Source organism: Vigna radiata, unplaced genomic scaffold (genome assembly GCF_000741045.1).
Source record: "Vigna radiata var. radiata cultivar VC1973A unplaced genomic scaffold, Vradiata_ver6 scaffold_70, whole genome shotgun sequence".
NCBI lineage: Eukaryota > Viridiplantae > Streptophyta > Magnoliopsida > Fabales > Fabaceae > Vigna > Vigna radiata.
The window spans coordinates 766,514-786,097 of NW_014542367.1; the positions used below are offsets into that span (position 1 = coordinate 766,514).

Consider the following 19,584-nt stretch of genomic DNA (forward strand, 5'->3'; position numbering starts at 1 on the left):
ACCTAAAGCTGGTCCCTCGGTGAATAAGCCTGTCCTAAATTACCAGTTCATGCAATTCCTAGCAATCCTAGTAATAAGATGTGAAGATCAAGAGCTTAAAGACGACTAAGACTCATACCCTCATCCCTGAACAATATTACTCTTGGGAGCAATTCAACAAGAACCTGAATTGTAAGGAACCTCCTAGCACTCATCCAATTCAGAAATCATGCTAATGAATGAGTTAAACACAACAAGCATTGAAACAGATGAATTACTCTAACAATTAATGAAAAAACATATATTATTGAGAATCAATTCAAATACATGAGAGTTCACAAGGTTACATCATCCCCCAACAACAAATAGACTTTAGTTCCCCATAGACATGGAGAAACTATATGAATAAGGAAAGATAATGAGACAGAGAACCCTAAGAATTGGGGAAAGAGTGTGTTGTTATGCTGCTCTCTGCTAAAGATACGAAACCTAGAGCCCTAGGGTCCTTTAAATAGAGTCGGAAAAGAGTAGAAACAGGGTACGGTCCAATAGAGACGAAACAGAGCAAAAAATGGGCCTAACCCGTGAAACCCGACACTTAGGTGCCCCACTTAGGGCGCCCGGGCAGTGAGTGATCCTCACGTAAGGCTTGAGCTTCGAGTTGAGTGCCCAAGCTTCGAGACCCCGCCCCCTAGGCGGCTAGAAGGGGCGCCCGAGCGGTGGACGTTGATTTCCAACGCTTAAGCTTCCATACAGGGTGCCCAAGCTTCGCGTTGTCCCTCCTTCTAGTACTTTTCCAAGCCTTTCTGAGCTCTATCTTCCCTGTTCTTCATCTCTGCTTCCAGTATTACTTCATTCTCTGTCAAAACAAGGAGAATTAGTCATAAAATCATTAAAATCAACCTCAACTCTCTTATTCACACAACTTAATGCAAAAGCATGAGTCCAAGAGCAAGTTTCTAAGTGGAAAAAAATGGTGCTTTTAGTATCAAAATCACATCACAAATAACGGTATTTTTAACCGTTATCATCAATCAAAGTAACTTTTCAAATAAAAGGAAAAACTTTTTAAGTTCATCATAATAAATTCAGATAAAGTAATTTCTTAATTAAATATTATTATGCTTAATATGTTTATTCTTTTATCTTTTATATTAAGTAAAAAAATCTATTAATCAAATTAACTTATTGATTAATTCTAATTAAAGTCTTCACCTTTTTTAATCAAAGTAACTTTTATTTTATTGACAAAAACGCATTCAAATGAAAGTTTCCAGCTTTAACTAAAGTGACTTCGCTACTAAAATTAAAAATCCTTCTATTCATATGATTGTTATGTTATGTAAATTTAACATCGTTATAACTTGCTACAATGTAAAAATGATTATTGATTATTTTTACTTAATTAAGGGACAAAGGACATAAGTAAAAATAAGTTATAATACGAATATAAAGAAGAAATAATTTTATTCATCTAACCTCCAAAATTCATTAGAAAATTACAACAAAATCATCTAGAGCTTTTTAATTGCCTAAACTATTGTATAATTATGCTCTAAGTCATGATCTTCATGTCCCCTGAATTTCAATCTTCAAGAAGCATCATGGGCCTCGAGGAGATTTTTTCTTCTAACTGTTTGCTCCTTGACCTTGTCATAGGACCTTTGAATTGTAACTGTTCTTTCTCAAGTTATTCTTCTATAGGATCAAGGCATAATCATCTATCATTCCCTCCTTCGTGAAGCGAATTTGTCCTCAAATTGGTACCTACATCAAATGGAGATAGGTCATTAATGTTGAAACTAGAACTCACTCCATAATTATTAGGTAGATAAATTATGTAAGTATTATCATTATTTTTTTTAAGAACTTGAAAAGGTCCATCTCCTCTAGGTAGGAGATTGGATTTTCTTTGGGAAGGAAACCTCTCCTTCCTTAGGTGTACCCACACCCAATCTTTGGGCTCAAACTTCATCTTTTTCCTCCCTTGGGTAGCCTTAGAAGCTAGTTTCTCCATCTTCTTTTCAATTTGTGCCTTCACTTTCTTATACAAGTTCCTAATAAAAGTAGCTTTGGCAAGACCATATTTGTTAGTCATAAAATCAATATTAGACAAAGACAACAAATCTAAGGGAGTTAGAGGGTTAAAACCATAGACTACCTCAAATGGAAACATACAAGTAGTAGAATGAACTACCCTATTATATGAGAATTTCACATGAGGTATCCATTCCTCCCAATTTCTCAAATTTTTATTTACAAAACATCTCAGGAGTTGAGAAAGAGTTCAATTTACCACTTTGGATTGTCCAACCATTTAGGGATGACACGTTGTAGAGAAAAGAAGTTTTGTACCTAACTTACCCCACAATACCTTCCAAAAATGGCTAACAAATTTTACATATCTATCCAACATTCCTTGGAATACCATGTAGTCTCATCACTTCCTTGAAAAATAAATATGCCACATGGTTGGCGTCATCATTCTTATATCAGGGAATGAAGCGAGCCATCTTTGAGAACCTGTCTACCACAATAAAAACATAATTTTTTCCTCTTTCGGGCCTTGGAACTTCCAAAACAAAATTCATAGAAGTATTGGTCCAAGTTGTAACGTCCCAATTTAGGATGCCAGGATTAAAGTTTAAAACATTCTTATTTACAAAAATTTAAAATAGAATAACATCTATAAAAAAAGCGTCATAAAAAAATCTTAATTTATTTAAACGTCAATTAAATAAAAACATAACAAAAAGTTCAAAACTTCCAATAATAAACTAAAATTGTCACATAATGTTTAAAGTAACCAGAGAACTCCTCATTTACTCTCCAAATCTCGCCACTTTACTCATCAACTGGAACATTTGTAAGATCACCTGCTACGAGTTATATGATTCTTGCACAAACACAAATAAGGAATGGTGAGCTAATAGAATAAACATCAAACCTCAATACACATATTAAACACTGGAATCAAGTCAACGCTATGTCTCTATCACACCAACCAAAGTCAACTTGAAACAATTTATACTATTTAGTTAATATCAACACATTCTTCCTCTTAGAACAAATTATGCTGACATCAAACGATCTCTACAACCATATGTCATCTTTCATACTTACTACACCAAACTTGTTCACCAAAATAGGGCGATTCGAGTTGTCCTCCACCGTAGCTTCAGACCTATCTCCCTTGCTTCACAAGGACTTACAAGTAAAGAATTTGATGTTGCTCACACCAGGCATTATACTCAACACAAGCCGGAACACTACAAGCGAGATATTTATCCCCATCTACTCCTTCGAAAGAGGAAAAGGCAACACTCGAATCTTAGTTCCTTCTACTGCCCATAATAGACGAATAAGTTAATCTCTTCTACTTAAGACAAGATCGTCTATAAGACTAAACTATCTAAACACTCTTATATGTTTTGAAGTTTAACAAATAACAATGAACAAAATGAGTATCTAACAACGTTACAACTAGAATATAAATGGTTTGTGAGAATGCTCTGAAATGCTAAACATCCTAAGGAAACCTTTAGTAAAAACACACGATGGAAAGAAACCAGCTCAATCAACTTGAAGAGCGCTTGGACCTTAGACACACTAAACACAAGCATCTCCTTTTCATAAGACTTGATTGAACTCACACTTAAACTTAGAGAACTTCCTTAGAACTTATCTGGGTGATAACAGTTCAAAAACCGTTATTTTCATACTTAATTTTGACACAAAATACACCCTTTATGACTTAGAAACTAGCTTGAAATCATGCATTTTTCTCAAGTTAGGAAATAAGAGAGTCAAAGATAGTTTTATGGGTATTATGCTTGGTTTTCCTTGTTTTGGCAGGATTTGACATGGATTGAATGAAGGAAGCTGAAGTAGGAAGGAGTTGGACTCAAGAGAAGAAGAAAAGGTGCTTAAAAGAAGAAATGCAAGCACCGCTGAGCGCCAAGTCACCGTTGAGCGCTAGCTTCGTAGAGGACTTCTCTGGCCAACGCATGGGCGCCAACGCTGAGGGGAAAGCAAGTGTCGTAGCCACCACTGAGCGGCACCGCTGAGAGCTAGCTCTTCAGGAGAATCACTGGCCAACGCTTAAGCGTTAACGCTGAGGGAAACCTGAGTATCGCGCCTACCGCTAAGCGGTGCCGCTGAGCGCTAGTCTTTTTGGGCTGAGCCAATTTCTGCTTTGTTTTAATAAACTATAAATAGATTTGGACGACCTAGATGGTCTATCTTTTGACAGAAAGAGGCGCAGAAACACTTTCTTCACCCCTCAAAGGCGGATTTTGGATGCAGGAGCTCCAATCTATCAAATCTAGGGTTTATCTTTTCATTCTTTCCATTATTTTCATCTAGTTTCACCATGTTTATGGTGAACTAAACCTCATTTATTGTGTGGGGAATTGATGTAATCCTTTGAAACTCTCATATATTGAATTAATGCTTTATTCATATGCTTTTATTCATTAATTGTTAGGGTTTTTCCCTTTTTTCTCTATGCATGCTTTGTTTAACTCATTCAATAACACGATCTTTGATTTTATCTTTATGGACACATATGGGTAGATCTAGACATGGAGAAACTCTCTCGGGAGCAATATTACCTAGACATAGGGATAGGAGGACCGATTGCCTTTAAGCTTCTGTGGGAATTTAATGCATGATCAATTGCCAGGGAGACAAGACATTGTAAACTAGTAATTAGGAGTAGGCTCTTTTCACCAAGACATTTGGATTAGGTAAATTAGAAAGAGGCATTAACATTAATGAAGGAGTAGAATTCTTAGATATATGAGAGTGGATAGGATGAAATCATAAACCCCAACAACATAATTCATTCATACATCATTCACCTGTGTTATCTTTTGGTCAATTGATCCAAAACCTTTTGCATGTTTATTTTCTATCTTGCATTATAAAACCCTAATTTTCGTTATTCAAGTCTTAAATAATCAAGAAATCACATGAAAGTCTAGGCCTATGAGTCTCTAGGGAAACGATACTTGGTCTTACCATTTATTATTACATGATACGATTCAGTACACTTGTTGGAGTCTTAACACTGTGCTCTCAAGTAGTTTAGGTGTGTCCTCTTAAAAGTTTAGGAATAGTGTATATATAGGCCAGGGGTCAGGAAATAGAAAGACAACTCCCAACTGCCAGTGATAATCGATTATCTCAGGCCGTTATGGGATTTTATAAAACGTGATAATCGATTATTCTTAGTGATAATCGATTATTGCCGAACCCTGGACAATATTAAACTTGTAATGATAATCGATTATCCCCTATGATAATCAAGTATTGTCGCAACCAACCCTTTTCTATTTTGGCATGTGATAGTCGATTATACCCTGTGATAATCAATTATTGTCGTAATGAAACACTGAGTTATGAAACTTCTAAGTGCTTTACAATTGAAAAATTGATTCCTATACAATGAATTCTACAATGTATGCTTTTAACATTTACAATGTATGTTCTTCAAGTCTCAGAGTGTCTCATCATCAAAATTACTTCAAGGCATCAATGCTTCATTGGTAACAATCTTCCCCTTTTTGATGATAATAAATAATCCTCTTTGTTAAAAGCGTTTTTGTCTATCTACATTGTCTTAAACTTACAAAGAGATTAATAGATTTAAACAATAACAACACATCTTATATTATTTCTCCCCCTTTTTTTATCATAAACAAAAAATTCATAAGAAGGAGAGACTCCCCCTCAAATTATGCTCCCCCTCAACAAAATAATTATGCAAACCAAGGATAATAAAATTTTAGATTTCATAAAATCAAAGTCAAGTACACCATAACAAAAGAAAGACAAGAAAAACAAGTATTCAAACATAAGAACATCTAAACTTAAAATTCAGGACTGATGGTTGATTGGGAGCTCGAAGGTTGAGGGGATAATCGATTATTGTTTCAAGTAATCGATTATTACTATATGAAAATCTGATTTCGTAAAAAGTCTCAAGATAATCGATTATGCCCTGCAATAATCAATTATTGGCGAATAAAAAAATGTTTCTTTGTCCAGAGGTAATCGATTATGACCTTTCCATAATCGATTATTACATGCTGATTTACGAAAAACACAAATTGGACTCAAATTTCAATCCTAAGATATATCTAAAATTCATAGATTATTTTAAAGCTCTTAAAATTTACCAAGATACCATAAAGCCTTATTTTCCTTTTGAAAAATTAATTTGCAAAACAAAACAATAGAATTTTGGTCTCCAACAACTCATTTAGGTCCTTTGAGGTTAGAGGCAGATTACTTTATAATAGGAATCCAAACATATTTTCCACATGGTACACCATAGTGCTTAATGTTGCACTTGTTGGAGGTGTGACCAATTTTCATACAGTAAAAGCAAGAAACACTATGCAGTTTGGTTTTTAAAACAATACCTTTTTCAACCCAAACTCTACATGTTCTTCTCACTTGATTATTCTTTTTAAGCACGCTCTTATTTTTGAAGTACTTCTTCTTCACTCTATTATTTATACAAGATGCAGATTGTGTAGCCTTCCTAAGAAAATTTTCTAAAATATCAATATTAAACATATGACTTTTGCATGATAGACACTCAACAGGATGTTCAACATTTGAAGACTCTTTCATTTCTACATTACAGATTTTATTTCTTAAAATAACTTCCTCCTCTAATGCCTTCTCATATTTTCAAATCCTTAAACTCATTTTTCAAATTTTTATGAGCAACATCCAATTTTTTAGATTCATTTAGCAATTCAAGAAAGGCTTTTTGCAAATCCATTTCACAAGTTTCAGAACTAGAGCAACTTACTTGGCTTGCAGTGTCTTCAATATTAGTCATCAAGCACAAGTTGGCTTGTTCATCAGAATCACTTGAACTAGTTGAACTTAAGTTGTTATCATCCCAAGCTATGTAAGCCTTCTTCTTGTTGTGAAATTTATTTTCTTTGGTTTCTTCACTTTTCTTGTTGTTTGGACAATCGGTTTCACATGGCCTCTTTCACCACATCCATAGCACTTATAACTTGACGAAGATCCCTGATTTTCCTTCTTTTCACTTTTGAACTTGTCTTTTCCCTTAGTTTTCAAGAACTTACCAAACCTCTTGATCATGAGACTCATACGTTCATCATCATCAGAGTCATCATTTACTTTTGAGCTCTTTCCTTTAGAGACTTTTGTTTTAAGTGTCAAGGACTTCTTATTCTTTCTTTGGTCTTCTTCCACAGTCAATCTATTGAGCTCAAGCTCATGCTCATGAAGCTTTCCAAAAAGTATTGCCATGGACACTAAGGATAAATTTTGTGACTCTGAGATAGCAATCACCTTGGGTTGCCAAGACCTGTCCAAGGATTTTAAGATTTTAACATTCAATTCATCAATATCAAATGCCTTACCAAATCCTATGAGATGGTTGACGATATGAGTGAAACGCTTTTGCACGTCTGCTATTGCCTCTCTAGGTTGCATTCTAAACATTTTGTAGTCCTAGATCAACGTGTTCTTTCTAGATCATTTCGCGTCATCTATACTTTCATGAGTGACTCTAAGGACTTCCCACATTTCTTGTGCTGTCTTACAAATTGAAATTCTATAGAACTCATCAAGAACAACAATAGAAGATGTTATATTACGAGCTTTAATATCAAAGTGAGCTCTTCTATTTTTGTCAGCAGACTAATTTAAATAAGGTTTTTCCTTCTCAACACCATCAACAATTCTCATTCGAATAAAAAGACCACTTTCTACTGCTTCTCTGATGCCTTTGTAAACAGACCCCATAAAGATTTGCATTTTGACTTTCTAGAAAGCATAATTATCACCATTAAAAAGTGGTGGTCTGTTGATGGAAGCACCCTCACCATAAACATGGTTATGACCGACCATTTTTGTAAATTTTGAAAATCTATCAAAGCAAGCTCTGATACCAATTGTTGAGATTGGTATCGCGTAGCGAAACGTTTAAAGAGCATGAAAACGGTTTGTAACCAAGAAGAGAGGGGTGAATTGGTTCTTTTAAAATTATGACTTTCTTTCAGTAATTTTATCGAACAGTTTGCAAACAAAAAGTATAAGGATAAAGAAAATTACACACAAAGGATTTTTTATCCTGGTTCGAATCAACAGATTATACGTCCAGCCGTTAATCACTATAAAGAGTGATTAACCTTTTCACTATAATTCAGTTTCAGATTACAATACAAGTAATGCAAAGATTAGGAACAATATACACCTTCCTTAGACACACGATGGAAAGAAACCAGCTTAATCAATTTGAAGAGAACCACTTGGACCTTATACACACTAAACACAAACTTCTCCTTTTCATAAGACTTGATTGAGCTCACACTTAAACTTAGAGAACTTCCTCAGAACTGATATGTGCTCTCAAGTAGTTCAAGTGGGTATATATAGGCTAGGGGTCAGGAAATAGAAAGACAACTCCCAACTACAAGTGATAATCGATTATCATAAGCGATAATCGATTATTTCATGCCGTTATGGGTTTTTAGAAAACGTGATAATTGATTATCCTTAGTGATAATTGATTATTGCCGAACCTTGGACAATATTACACTTGCCCTAATAATCAATTATCCCCTATGATAATCGATTATTGCTGTGACCAACCTTTTTTTGTTTTGGCATGTTTTGTGATAATCGATTATTGTCATAACGAAACACTAAGTTATGAAACTTTTAAGTGCTTTACAATTTTAAAAATGATTCCTATAAAATGATTCTACAATGTATGCTTTTAACATTTACAATATAGGTTCTTCAAGTCTTCAAGTGTATCATCATCAAAATCACTTTAAGGCATCAATGCTTCATTGGTAAGAGATTATATCTTCTATCTTTTCTCAACAAACTTTTAAAATGACAACTACCCAATCTTCTAAAAAATTCATGTAATATATTATTTTCCATATTTGTCCTTTTTACACCCCTTATTTTAATTTATACACCTAATTAATAAATGGCAAAAGACCATTTTCCCCTAGGCAAAAATATAAATAAAAGCATAGAAATACCCTAAGAATTATTATTAAGACAAAATTGTCTATACGTCTATATTTCCTCAACAAACTTTTATAATGACAACTACCTAATCTTCTAAAAGATTCATGTAATATATTATTTTGCATATTTTTCCTTTTTACACCCGTTATGTTAATTTATGCACCTAATTAATAAATGACAAAAGACCATTTTCCCCTAGGCAAAAATATAAATAAAATCACATAAATAACCTAAGAATTATTATTAAGACAAAATTCTCTATACGTCTAAACACTCTCATATTTTAATGTTTAATCAAATAATATTAAACAAAATAAGAATCTAGAAATACCACTAGAAAATATGGATAGGTAGAAACATAAGAATTTAGCTAAGTCCCGGACAATACAAAAGCCTTATGAAAACACTTAGGATTTTACAAAACACAAAAACACCTAAGTCAAAACACCTAACGCAATGTTAAACAACTGATAAGTCAAAGCATCCTAGATAGTATGTTAAATGCGTAAGCTATATTGTACCCAAGGGGTATGCGATTGAACTCTCAGAAAAAAAAGAATAAATATGTCTTTGACAAAAACACTCTAAAAGTTTGAACCAAACACACAAAAGAAAACATTACTTGATAAATGCTTCTGCTCTAAAAAGGCAATATTACAAAAGGCGTTTACATCAATCTAGACGATACCATGAGGTTAAACTGTTACTTCGTCCAACGATGAAGTTCTTACTCAACACTTGGTATCTTTAAGCTTAATTATTAAATGTTATCTCAACGGTAGAAAATGTAAAAAGCACTGTGTTGTTCTTAGCAAACATTAAATGACATTAAATGTTTAACGTTCAAAAATAACAAAAGTGATAAGAGATAAGACATATTTTTTGCATGCACAATCTACTTTATTCTTTGTAGATAACATACTCTACACGCATCCACACACTTTCTTCAAAATATCAGAAGTAGACATTATAGACAAAAGACATATTCATAAAATGTTCTTCTCTTAAGAAGCAGTATCTTAAAGAAAGTACAACCTACTTCAAGCAAAGTACTGAAAAAGCAAGCTTACTCTCATAAGTTGACTTTAACCAACGAGTGCTATACAAGAATCAAGGCTAAAAGCTCAGTCTAACGGATATTTCTTCAAGAGCCTTTAAATAGAAGAACACTCAAAGAAAGAATCAAGAGGATAACATACAACGAAAATATTCATCCTAAGAAAAGCGTTCAAAAGAGAAGCACAAAAGAGCTCAAGAAAAAAAGTATTGATGAGAAGAAAAGAAGTCAAGCAATACTCTCAAGCTTCATTGTAATATTTGCTTGCTATTGTAAGGAAAGAGAAAAGGAGAAAAGAGAGAAACACCTGCGATTGTTTAGACTGTATTGTATTGTACACATATCCTCTATGTGAGAGTAATAATCTAAATGACTTGTAAGCAATCATTGCTTGCAATTCTGAACAGAATTAAAACACTTGTTGAACTCAGTTGAGATGAGGAAATCTAGGCAACATATGAGAGGATACCAAGATTGTCTAGTACCAGGAGTTGTGCGAATACTCAACTAATTTAGGGTAATGAAAGGTTATTCCCTAATCAGGGATATCACGAGTGGTTCGAATACTCATCTAGTCTAGGTAACAGAAGGTTATTCATTGACTAAGGATACCGGGAGTGGTGAGAATGCTCATTTGTAATCTTGATGACCTGAGGAAAATAGGGGTTTTATTCTCATCATTATTCAAACTAAGAGTACTTAGTCTAAAGAGAGATTGAGTTATGATACTTAAAGAATTTGATACTCATGTGATACTTAGAGAGATTGATTCTTGTGTAATACTTGAAGAGATTGATACTCAAGTGAAGAAAGACAAAGAACCACGACGTCAATATGTAAAAGAGATTGTAAACAATTTGTACAAGTTGATACAAATTTTGTATTTTAGAATATACAATTCCTAATATGTTTTGTATTTTGGACTTTGTAATTCGGGACATGTAAAAATAAAAATAAAATCTTCTAGATTCTATAAATTGAAACGTTTCCATGCTGCATTTCCGTAAGTAAAAAAAAAAAAAATTAACCAAAACTCACATGTACATCACTACCCACTCTCACCACTAATCACCACCAAGAACAGGAAACCAGAAAACATTAACCACCAACAAACAATCACCATAATTACACCACTACCAAAGCACAATAACAACACTAAGTATTTTGGCTTCCTAGAACTATTACTCCAGGTAGGGCTGGGAAAAAATAAGTGATTTGTACTGTACTATATTATTCTAAAAAAACTGATCCACTTTTACTAAAAGTTCAGTATACTATTTTATGGTTCAGTTTTTAAAAACTAAACTTATAACAGTTTCAATTCAGTTAACTGTAAGAACTGTATCTACTTTTTTCTCTTCTCTAATTCCCGTTCAACTGGTTCGTCTTGCTAAGAAAACATTATTTAATAATAAAATATTAATAAAAAAAACTGTTCACATAAAAAAATAATAATTAATTTTTTAAGACAAAATTTTTTTATCACAAATTTTTATATTTTTTTTTTATAAATAAACATATATTACTTTTTAAATAATATTATTTTAAGTAATAAAAGTAAAATATATTTTTTTAAAATTTAATTTTATTAAATGATTAAGTAATAGAAATCATAAAAGGAAAAAGACTATATAAAAAAATAATACTTTAAATATATTATTTTCTTTAACATGTTATTAAATAATTATATTGTAAATTATAAATAAAATATTTCATTTGCAAATAAATAAAAACAAATAACAATATATGTCTTAAATATGTTAAAATTTATTTTTTTTCTAAAAATATTTTTTTATGACTAATTGTGCAATTTTGATGATTATTTCATTTAAGGTTTGAATTTTTTGTATCTGAAAATAGAAAAAAAAAACATCTCGCATCTGTTTTGGAAACATTTTTTTATAGTTTAATTGATAGTAATTTTTTAGTTAATTTGTTTCATAGTTTTACAAATATAATATATCTCATCCTAGCATTTATAATATTATTTTAATTATTAATCAATGATTTCTCCACTAAAAAACATATTATTATAGAAATATTAATAAAATAGAAAATAATAATATCAAATAATTAAAAAGTTAATTTGTAAGACACTTATGAATAAAATAAAATAAATTTTAATTAAAATAACATGTATTGTTAATACTGTTCATTTTAAAAACTAGTACAATTAGTATAGTTTAGTACAGTTTAATAGAACAAAAAATAATTCAATTCAATTTGTCTAAACTATAAAATTTAAACAAATTAGTTTTTAGTTCAATACAGGTTTTAGTAATACACTACAATTCAATTTTGTTTACCCACCCGTAACTCCAGACTTCCTAAAACTATTACCACATGGTTAAGTTTGGTATCATCAAAACTGAGGTGCATGTCCAAAACATGGGATGCGGAAAGAAACTTCCTAGTTCAATATTCTAATAGGAACAATTTAAAGAAACTCCTATTTCTCTTTACAAAAATAGGTTTCTTTTTAATTAAATTAAGAAAAAAAAGTTTACATTAAATTACAACAAATGATAAAAGAGTTTTAAGATTTCAGTTTGACTAAAATATCAAATTACATAATGAAATATATATATATATATATATATATATATATATATATATATATATATATATATATATATATATGAATTTTATTGACATTCGTAATAAATATCTTAAAAATCAGTAGAATAGTTAGTAGTAATTACATAAATATGTAATATTATTATAGATAAAGATTTATTACGATTAAGAAGCATAATTTTGTACATATTATTCCAGGTGTTTGTAGTGGTGGTCAATGCAGTACAACTATGATAAATTTACAACAAAAAAATTACACACAGGTCTGTAAGAGCGTTCAAGTTTGAAATAGAGTAAGGAACATTCCCTGTGATATTATTATAAGCAAGATTTCTGCACACAGAACTAAGAACGTTATAAATCATATCATAAATAAAATACACGGAAGAGAACAACCCCATGTCAATTGAAACATACAATCGCTGGTATGGTATGCTGCCGCCAAGATTGTTGCCACTCATGTCTCTACAAAAGTTTACAAGGTCACACAATGATAGCAATGAATATATGTAAGGAAAGAGACCATTAATCTTACAGGGCGCTCAAATATTATGGTTTTTCATTATCTAATAGGTTATGACCTCAACATGATCCATTTACATATTTCAGGGTATAGATTTCTCTTCAGGCAAAACTAATCCATTATGATATAATCCTTTAATATACTACTTCTAAACAAAAGTGAATAATTTGGACCTTAGCCATGAATACAGATTAAGAAAATGTTTTCTTTTTATGACATTTTTCTTTAAATATTTAAAGGAATGAAGAGAATTTGAACAAGAATAAATTTTCAGATACACAGTAATCACATCTGGCCATTGCCATCCACGTTAATCAACTAGCATATATTTGCATTCACAAGGAATTAAACAACAGAGATTCTCTTTTCCAGAAAATATGTACTGTTATTAAATTAAATGGATTCAATTATAACTAGGAAAAACAAACTTACACAAAGCATTATAAGCACAGAAGAATATATATAGTTTCATCACCATGACGTCAAAGTTCCATTGTCAATAGATCACAAATATGTTCAAATAATTGTTAATGACAAACTTTCACGAACCTATTAAGAACAAAATATGAATAAGAGAAATGACTCAGAAAGCCAACTAATAGCCCAACTACAGTAACCAAAATCTAAAGTTCGGGATCATTCTGTAAAGAGAAGAAATGGACCATACCTGTATCTTAAAAGTCAAAAACCAAGTTACAATTAAAGCCAGTATCTTAAAACCAAGTTCATATTAGAATTTACAGGTTTATAATGATATAACAGAGTATTTAATATAAACTTCCAGTTAAACGATGCAACACGGTCCAATTTAAGGGCAAAATCATACGCTCTCACACACACAAATTAGTAAACAAAATTGGTTTAGTTGATAATAAAAGAATTCGATTTTCGGTAAAGATATGATCTTGCTGGATCCGAGAATCACCCAGTTCATGTAAACTTCTTTTTTATAAACAAAGAAAAAGAAATACATATCTACATTTTACCTTGGTTACAGGATTCTAAAATCCAACCTCATAACACAAACCAAAAACCAAAGAAAAAGAAAAACAGTTCCAAAACACTCCGTAAAGTTTTGAACAGTACTAAGCAATCAACCAGGAACAATAAACATGCTGGGAATTAACAAAAGAAAAAAGACAAATGCATGCACCTTTTTGCTTGGAGAAAAGCGAAAATTAAAATTTAAAACTTTAATTTGGTAAGAGAGAAAAGATGAGTTACCTGCAGCAAACAGGTGTTGAGGAGTGGTTGTTGAATGAGAGGACGATGAATCGTGAATAGACTGTGGTAACTCAATCTGCTGAATAGCATCGAAGAGGAAGAAATCGGAAGAGATCGACGGAGGAGTCGTGCCGGCGGTGATGAGGTTGTCGGTGGGATTCAAAGGGAAGACGACAAAGAAAAAGAGAAGTGCAAAGAGGAGAAGAAGAACAAGTAGTTGAGTCAAAATCAGGCATGGGATTTTTTCATCTGGAGCCAGTGGAGATAACCCAGCCCTACTCCTATCTTAACCCACTTCATGGGGCTCCAGGGTCAGGGGCTTTGGAAAAGCCCCTAACGTGTGGATTAAAAAATTAGGGTCTAGCTTTAGAAGAGGCCAAGGCTAGCTCTGGAGCTTAGGATTAGAATGACATGTCTACATATTAACATGAAAAATATCTTCATCCAAAAAGAAACTGAATTTCATTAGTTTAGTTGCAGTGACGTGCATAGTTAGCTGTCAAATAAAAAGTCTTCTAACTAATACCAAAAGAAAAGACAGAAAAAACAGAAAAATTAAAAATTTTATTCCATGATCCCAAGTTATTTCCTATTCATGTTTGATAGATTTTACATGAGATCTGCATTACAAAAGAGCCAGAAGTATCATCAACAACAGTAAAACACACACAGATCAAATCACCAATACAAATTACACATGATGCATTGGTATAATCATTCTAAAATTTGACACAATCAAGATATTATGTAATATAAAGTGGATAAGAGGTCCTCTTTGACATTGCCACTTATGAGATTTTGATTACTTAACCAAATTGATTCTTATTTTTCATACAAAAAATGAAACATAATTCCCTGAGTCCCAAAAGGATAAACATTAACGTCTAAGATTTCATTTCAAAAGATGCAATAGTAACCCCACATAAAAACATTTCAGAAAGGCAATAACAACAACTATAGACCCTATTTTTACCTTGTCTTCTATTGCAAATAAAGAGATGAATGAAATTGATACAATATAACATCTTCAAATAAAAAAGCACGAGACATTTTTCTGCCTTCGAATAGATAGATATAAAAGCTCGATATATGGTGCCTACCTCAAGCCAAGAGTATAACAATGGGCTAAAATGAAAAATAAACTATGCAAAAAGTCTAGATTACAGATGCATAAAAATAATTATTATGCAAATAATTGATACCTGTGTATCAGAAGTCCGGTTGAGAAGCATACAAATGACTAGAACCATCCAAGGGTCATGAGCATGATCCTCTTGAATGAGAACCGTCGCAGACCGTGGAAGCTTCCATGCATTATCAGGAGTTTTTCTTTTGTAAGCCTCATGCCACTTCTAAAAATTAGAAAGATTTCTTTTATTTTCAATAGATTTTTCACTGGATTTATTTTCCTCCACCGGAAACATTTTTATGAAATAAAAGTTTGGAGTTTATGACAATCTTCTTGCCCTTATTTGTGAATCAGAAGAGAAGAAGATTGACATAAACACAAAAATCATGTAATATTGTATACCCCGAACCCAAAAACACGCATTCAATCTATATATCAGATAGAAATCAAGTAATGCTGAATACCTAGAACGGAAAATTTAGTTTTCGAAAAAGGCAAAGGAAGCAACCAATGGGAAAGGGTTTGTGGCGTTGTTGAGTAAAAGGGAACTCTTCAAGGCGTCGTATTTCTTCATTCTGCTACTACTTATATTCCAAAGAACAACTAAGCGTCATTGTTTCGCTCCATCTACCCTAAACCTAAACAAATATTTTATTGTATTTTTTGAGAGTCTCACTTATAGCTTCTCTTATATCATTATTAAAATTAAAATGTAATTTAATTAAATTTTAACAATAAATTAGAAGCGCTAAAGTACATTTTAACCATGACTTGTAATATTTTCGCAAACTTTATTTTCGTATACTTAATGTTTAGATAAACTCGTGAACATTTTTCAAGTTAGAAAATAAATAAAGTTAATTATTTTATATGTGAAGATTAACTTCTTAGTAATATAAAAATAAAATTTTCGAAAATTTAATAAAAAAATCTAAATTAATTTTGTATAAACTAATTTTAACATAATAATCTTTCTTATTTTTTTATTATAATTAAATATCAAATTTCTTGTAAAGTATATTGTAATATTTTTATTATAACATCTCGTTTAATAATATAAAACTATTAAATAAAAAATTATAAATTTTGATAATACACAAGAAATAGATAGATAAAAAATATGAAAAATATTAATAAAGTTATTGACTTTAATAATATATGTACAAAAATATAAAGAAATTATAAAAATTTTCCAAAGACTTAATATTTATTTTGATATTTTAAAAGAGGAGTTTTGTTCAAAATCGTCCTACCTTTATTAAAAAGTAATACTTCGTCCCATTTTTTGAAAAAAACTAATTAAGTTAAATCCTTTTGACTAACACCGACAAAAATTTTAACGTTAGAGATGTTCTGCTAGACTAAGGTTAATGACTTGTCAGTGTTATATTGCATGGCAAAAAATTAGATTAATTTGTGTGTAAAATTAAAATTGACACAAAAGAAATTAATTACGTGGCCTTTAATTTCACCCATAGCCATCTGCATCTTCTTCATCAATAGTCTCTTTCCAGTCCTCACTCATCTCATTGTGTGTTGCAAGTCCCCAAACCTCACCAGACCCTTCTCACCCTCTGCCAGACAAACAACAAAGGGATTCTCTTGAACCCTATATTCCATAATTCTATTCTGGGCATTCTCCCCAACCATCTTTTCCTCTGCATTTTGACCGGAGAAAGCTTGAGAGTAAGTTCTATCTGCTCAGAGTTAATGTACGATTTCTCAGAATAAAATCATTGCTAAAGAAAAAAAAAATTCACTTTCTGGTATGATGAATGCTTAGCCCTAGTCACTCTAAACTGAACTGCAAACACAAAAAGACCGGTAGTCGAATCCTTCTTCCTTTTCTTTTTGTTGGAAATCTGTTTTCTCAAATCAGTGGAACAGAGTTGGAGTGTTGGCATTTAAACCAAGCACTGCACACTTTAGTACCTTTCTCCCTAGCACTCTGAGCCATCCAAGCAACGGACTGACTCTCATGGTCGAACATGGTCAACAACTTTTTGTTTGTATGAAAAGGGTATGATTCAGCAAGAAGTTTAAAAGTTGATCATGTGCTCATAGTAAAAACAAGGCCAAATTAGAGCAACCATGTTGTCGGTCAGGACAATGACGGTAATCGCGGACGTCATCTACGACGAGGAAGAGGAGTACTCCTTCGTTGTTGCGTTCAACGAACCAGACACAGCGTACGATCTTCCTCAGGCAGTGTCGATCACCATTGACAAGATTCCGGTGGTGACGACAGTCGCAGTATTGCAGGCTTCTGACGAGCTTTTGTTGCCGGTGGTGCAACCGCTCTCGACGCCGGAACTGAAAACATTGAACTCTGAGTTCCGATTATCCATCTTCAAAAACCCTAACCCCTCTTTTTAATCTCTCACCCAATCTATATTTTTTTTGGAAAACGTTTGTTTAACAACACAAATTTGACAACAATTTGACAACGACACATGTTGTTGTGTAATTTGTTGTTTTAACTGATTTTTTTTTAAACTTTAATTTTGATTTGGAGGGCGTTTTTGGAAAGAAAAAAGCTGAAACATGTTGGCGCCTTTCACAAAGCGAATTTCAACCCTACGAAACTCTCTCACCAGTGTTTCGTTCTTCATTTTGAAACTCTCGCTTCTGCACCAAAGTGCTCTTAGTCTACCACTGTGAAAATCGTGCTTGGGTCCACCGTTATCTTTGGATGAAGTCGTGTGTGTCGCCGTTTTTCGCCGTTTTTCGTTCCACCGCCAAAGTGAAAAATCGAAAGGTTTCGTTTTTTCACCGTCGTCGTTGTTCCTTTGTCGGTTGGGTGCAGTGGTGACTTTGTCAGCAGCGATTTTCATCTTTTATCCAAAGGTATTGTTTATTCACACATTGTATTGCGCTTCGTTCATGTGGGTCTTTGGTTTGTCAATGGTTTCTTCCTTTGTTTGTACTCTGTATCGTGCAATGGATGTGGTTACCCATTTTCCCCTTCCAACTTCCAAACTCTTTCTATGAATATTTCACTTTCCCTGTGTTTAAAGTTGCTTTTAGGTTGAAGATGTTCACATGCATAGGCTAGCTCATAGACTTTCTCTTGAAATAATGTTTCATTAACAACAAAAAATGTAGATGTTTACATGCAGGCTAAATTTTCCATTGTTTAATCCCATTTGTTCCCTTTAAGTGGTAGGAGTTTTCAAAGACAAAGTCTTAATAGACTAGCAAAAAATTATATTGTGTTATTGTCTCATGATTTTCGTTCAATATATTAATTGGTATGTGAGTGGTATTGTCAGGACGTTGGTGATTGAGTTAATTTATATATAAGTTATACAAATTAATTATGGTATCTGTTCTGATTCGGTCAAGGATAGAATGAATCTGTATGTGTGTTAGAATGAAGTTAAAGTGGTAAATTATGATTCGATGATGATTTAGCTTTGAAGGGAAAATTTATACTCTATTAGAATGATAATTGAATGTTGTTCTGTGTGAAATAACTCTGTAAAATTTGTGAATGTTGGATGAATTATGATATTAGTTGTTGATTGTGGAACCATGGTATTTTTTGTGTGTTTACCTGGTCTGAATTAGTATGGAGATGTTGAGTATGAGTTGTATAGATGAAGAATGAGATATATACATGTAAATAACATCACCAATTGGTTGAATCTATGATCAGTAGTAATTGAAATTTGTTTTATAAAATGCATGATGAATTATAATATTTGTGGTTTGGTTNAAAGTATTGAAGAAAAATATGGGCTNTTTGATTAAAATTTTGCACCAAAAGCGTTGTTGTTTGACTGTTAAATTCTGCACCAAAGTCCTTTGTATGACACTAAGTAAACTATTAATTATTGGCATGAAAATGCTTGTTGTACTGCATTGNCTTTAGGCTAATTTGTGCATTAAAACTGTTTGTTGTTTGNTGAAATCAGTATAAAATTGCTTATTGTTTTGTTGTTATAGCATTATGAAATCTTGCAGTATTAGACTGATTTGATTGTTGTTACTGCATCAAAAATCTCCACTGTTTTAACATAAAAATGCTGCAGAAAAAAAATTAATGTTGTTTTA

At 32.2% G+C, this 19,584-nt stretch overlaps 1 long non-coding RNA gene across 3 annotated transcripts; it reads right to left on the reverse strand.

The window, feature by feature from the left end:
* Positions 1-12,791: 12,791 nt before the first annotated feature.
* On the reverse strand, positions 12,792-16,137 carry LOC106779929. Of its 3 annotated transcripts, XR_001377216.2 has the most exons (4): positions 15,993-16,137; positions 15,602-15,751; positions 14,400-15,019; positions 12,792-13,117 (listed from the first exon to the last, which is right to left on the reverse strand). It is a non-coding gene; the product is annotated as an uncharacterized LOC106779929 (long non-coding RNA). The 3 variants fall into 3 exon arrangements; XR_001377214.2 differs by having other exon boundaries at positions 15,602-16,134; XR_001377215.2 differs by having other exon boundaries at positions 12,798-13,117; positions 14,400-14,837; positions 15,602-16,131.
* Positions 16,138-19,584: the final 3,447 nt, after the last annotated feature.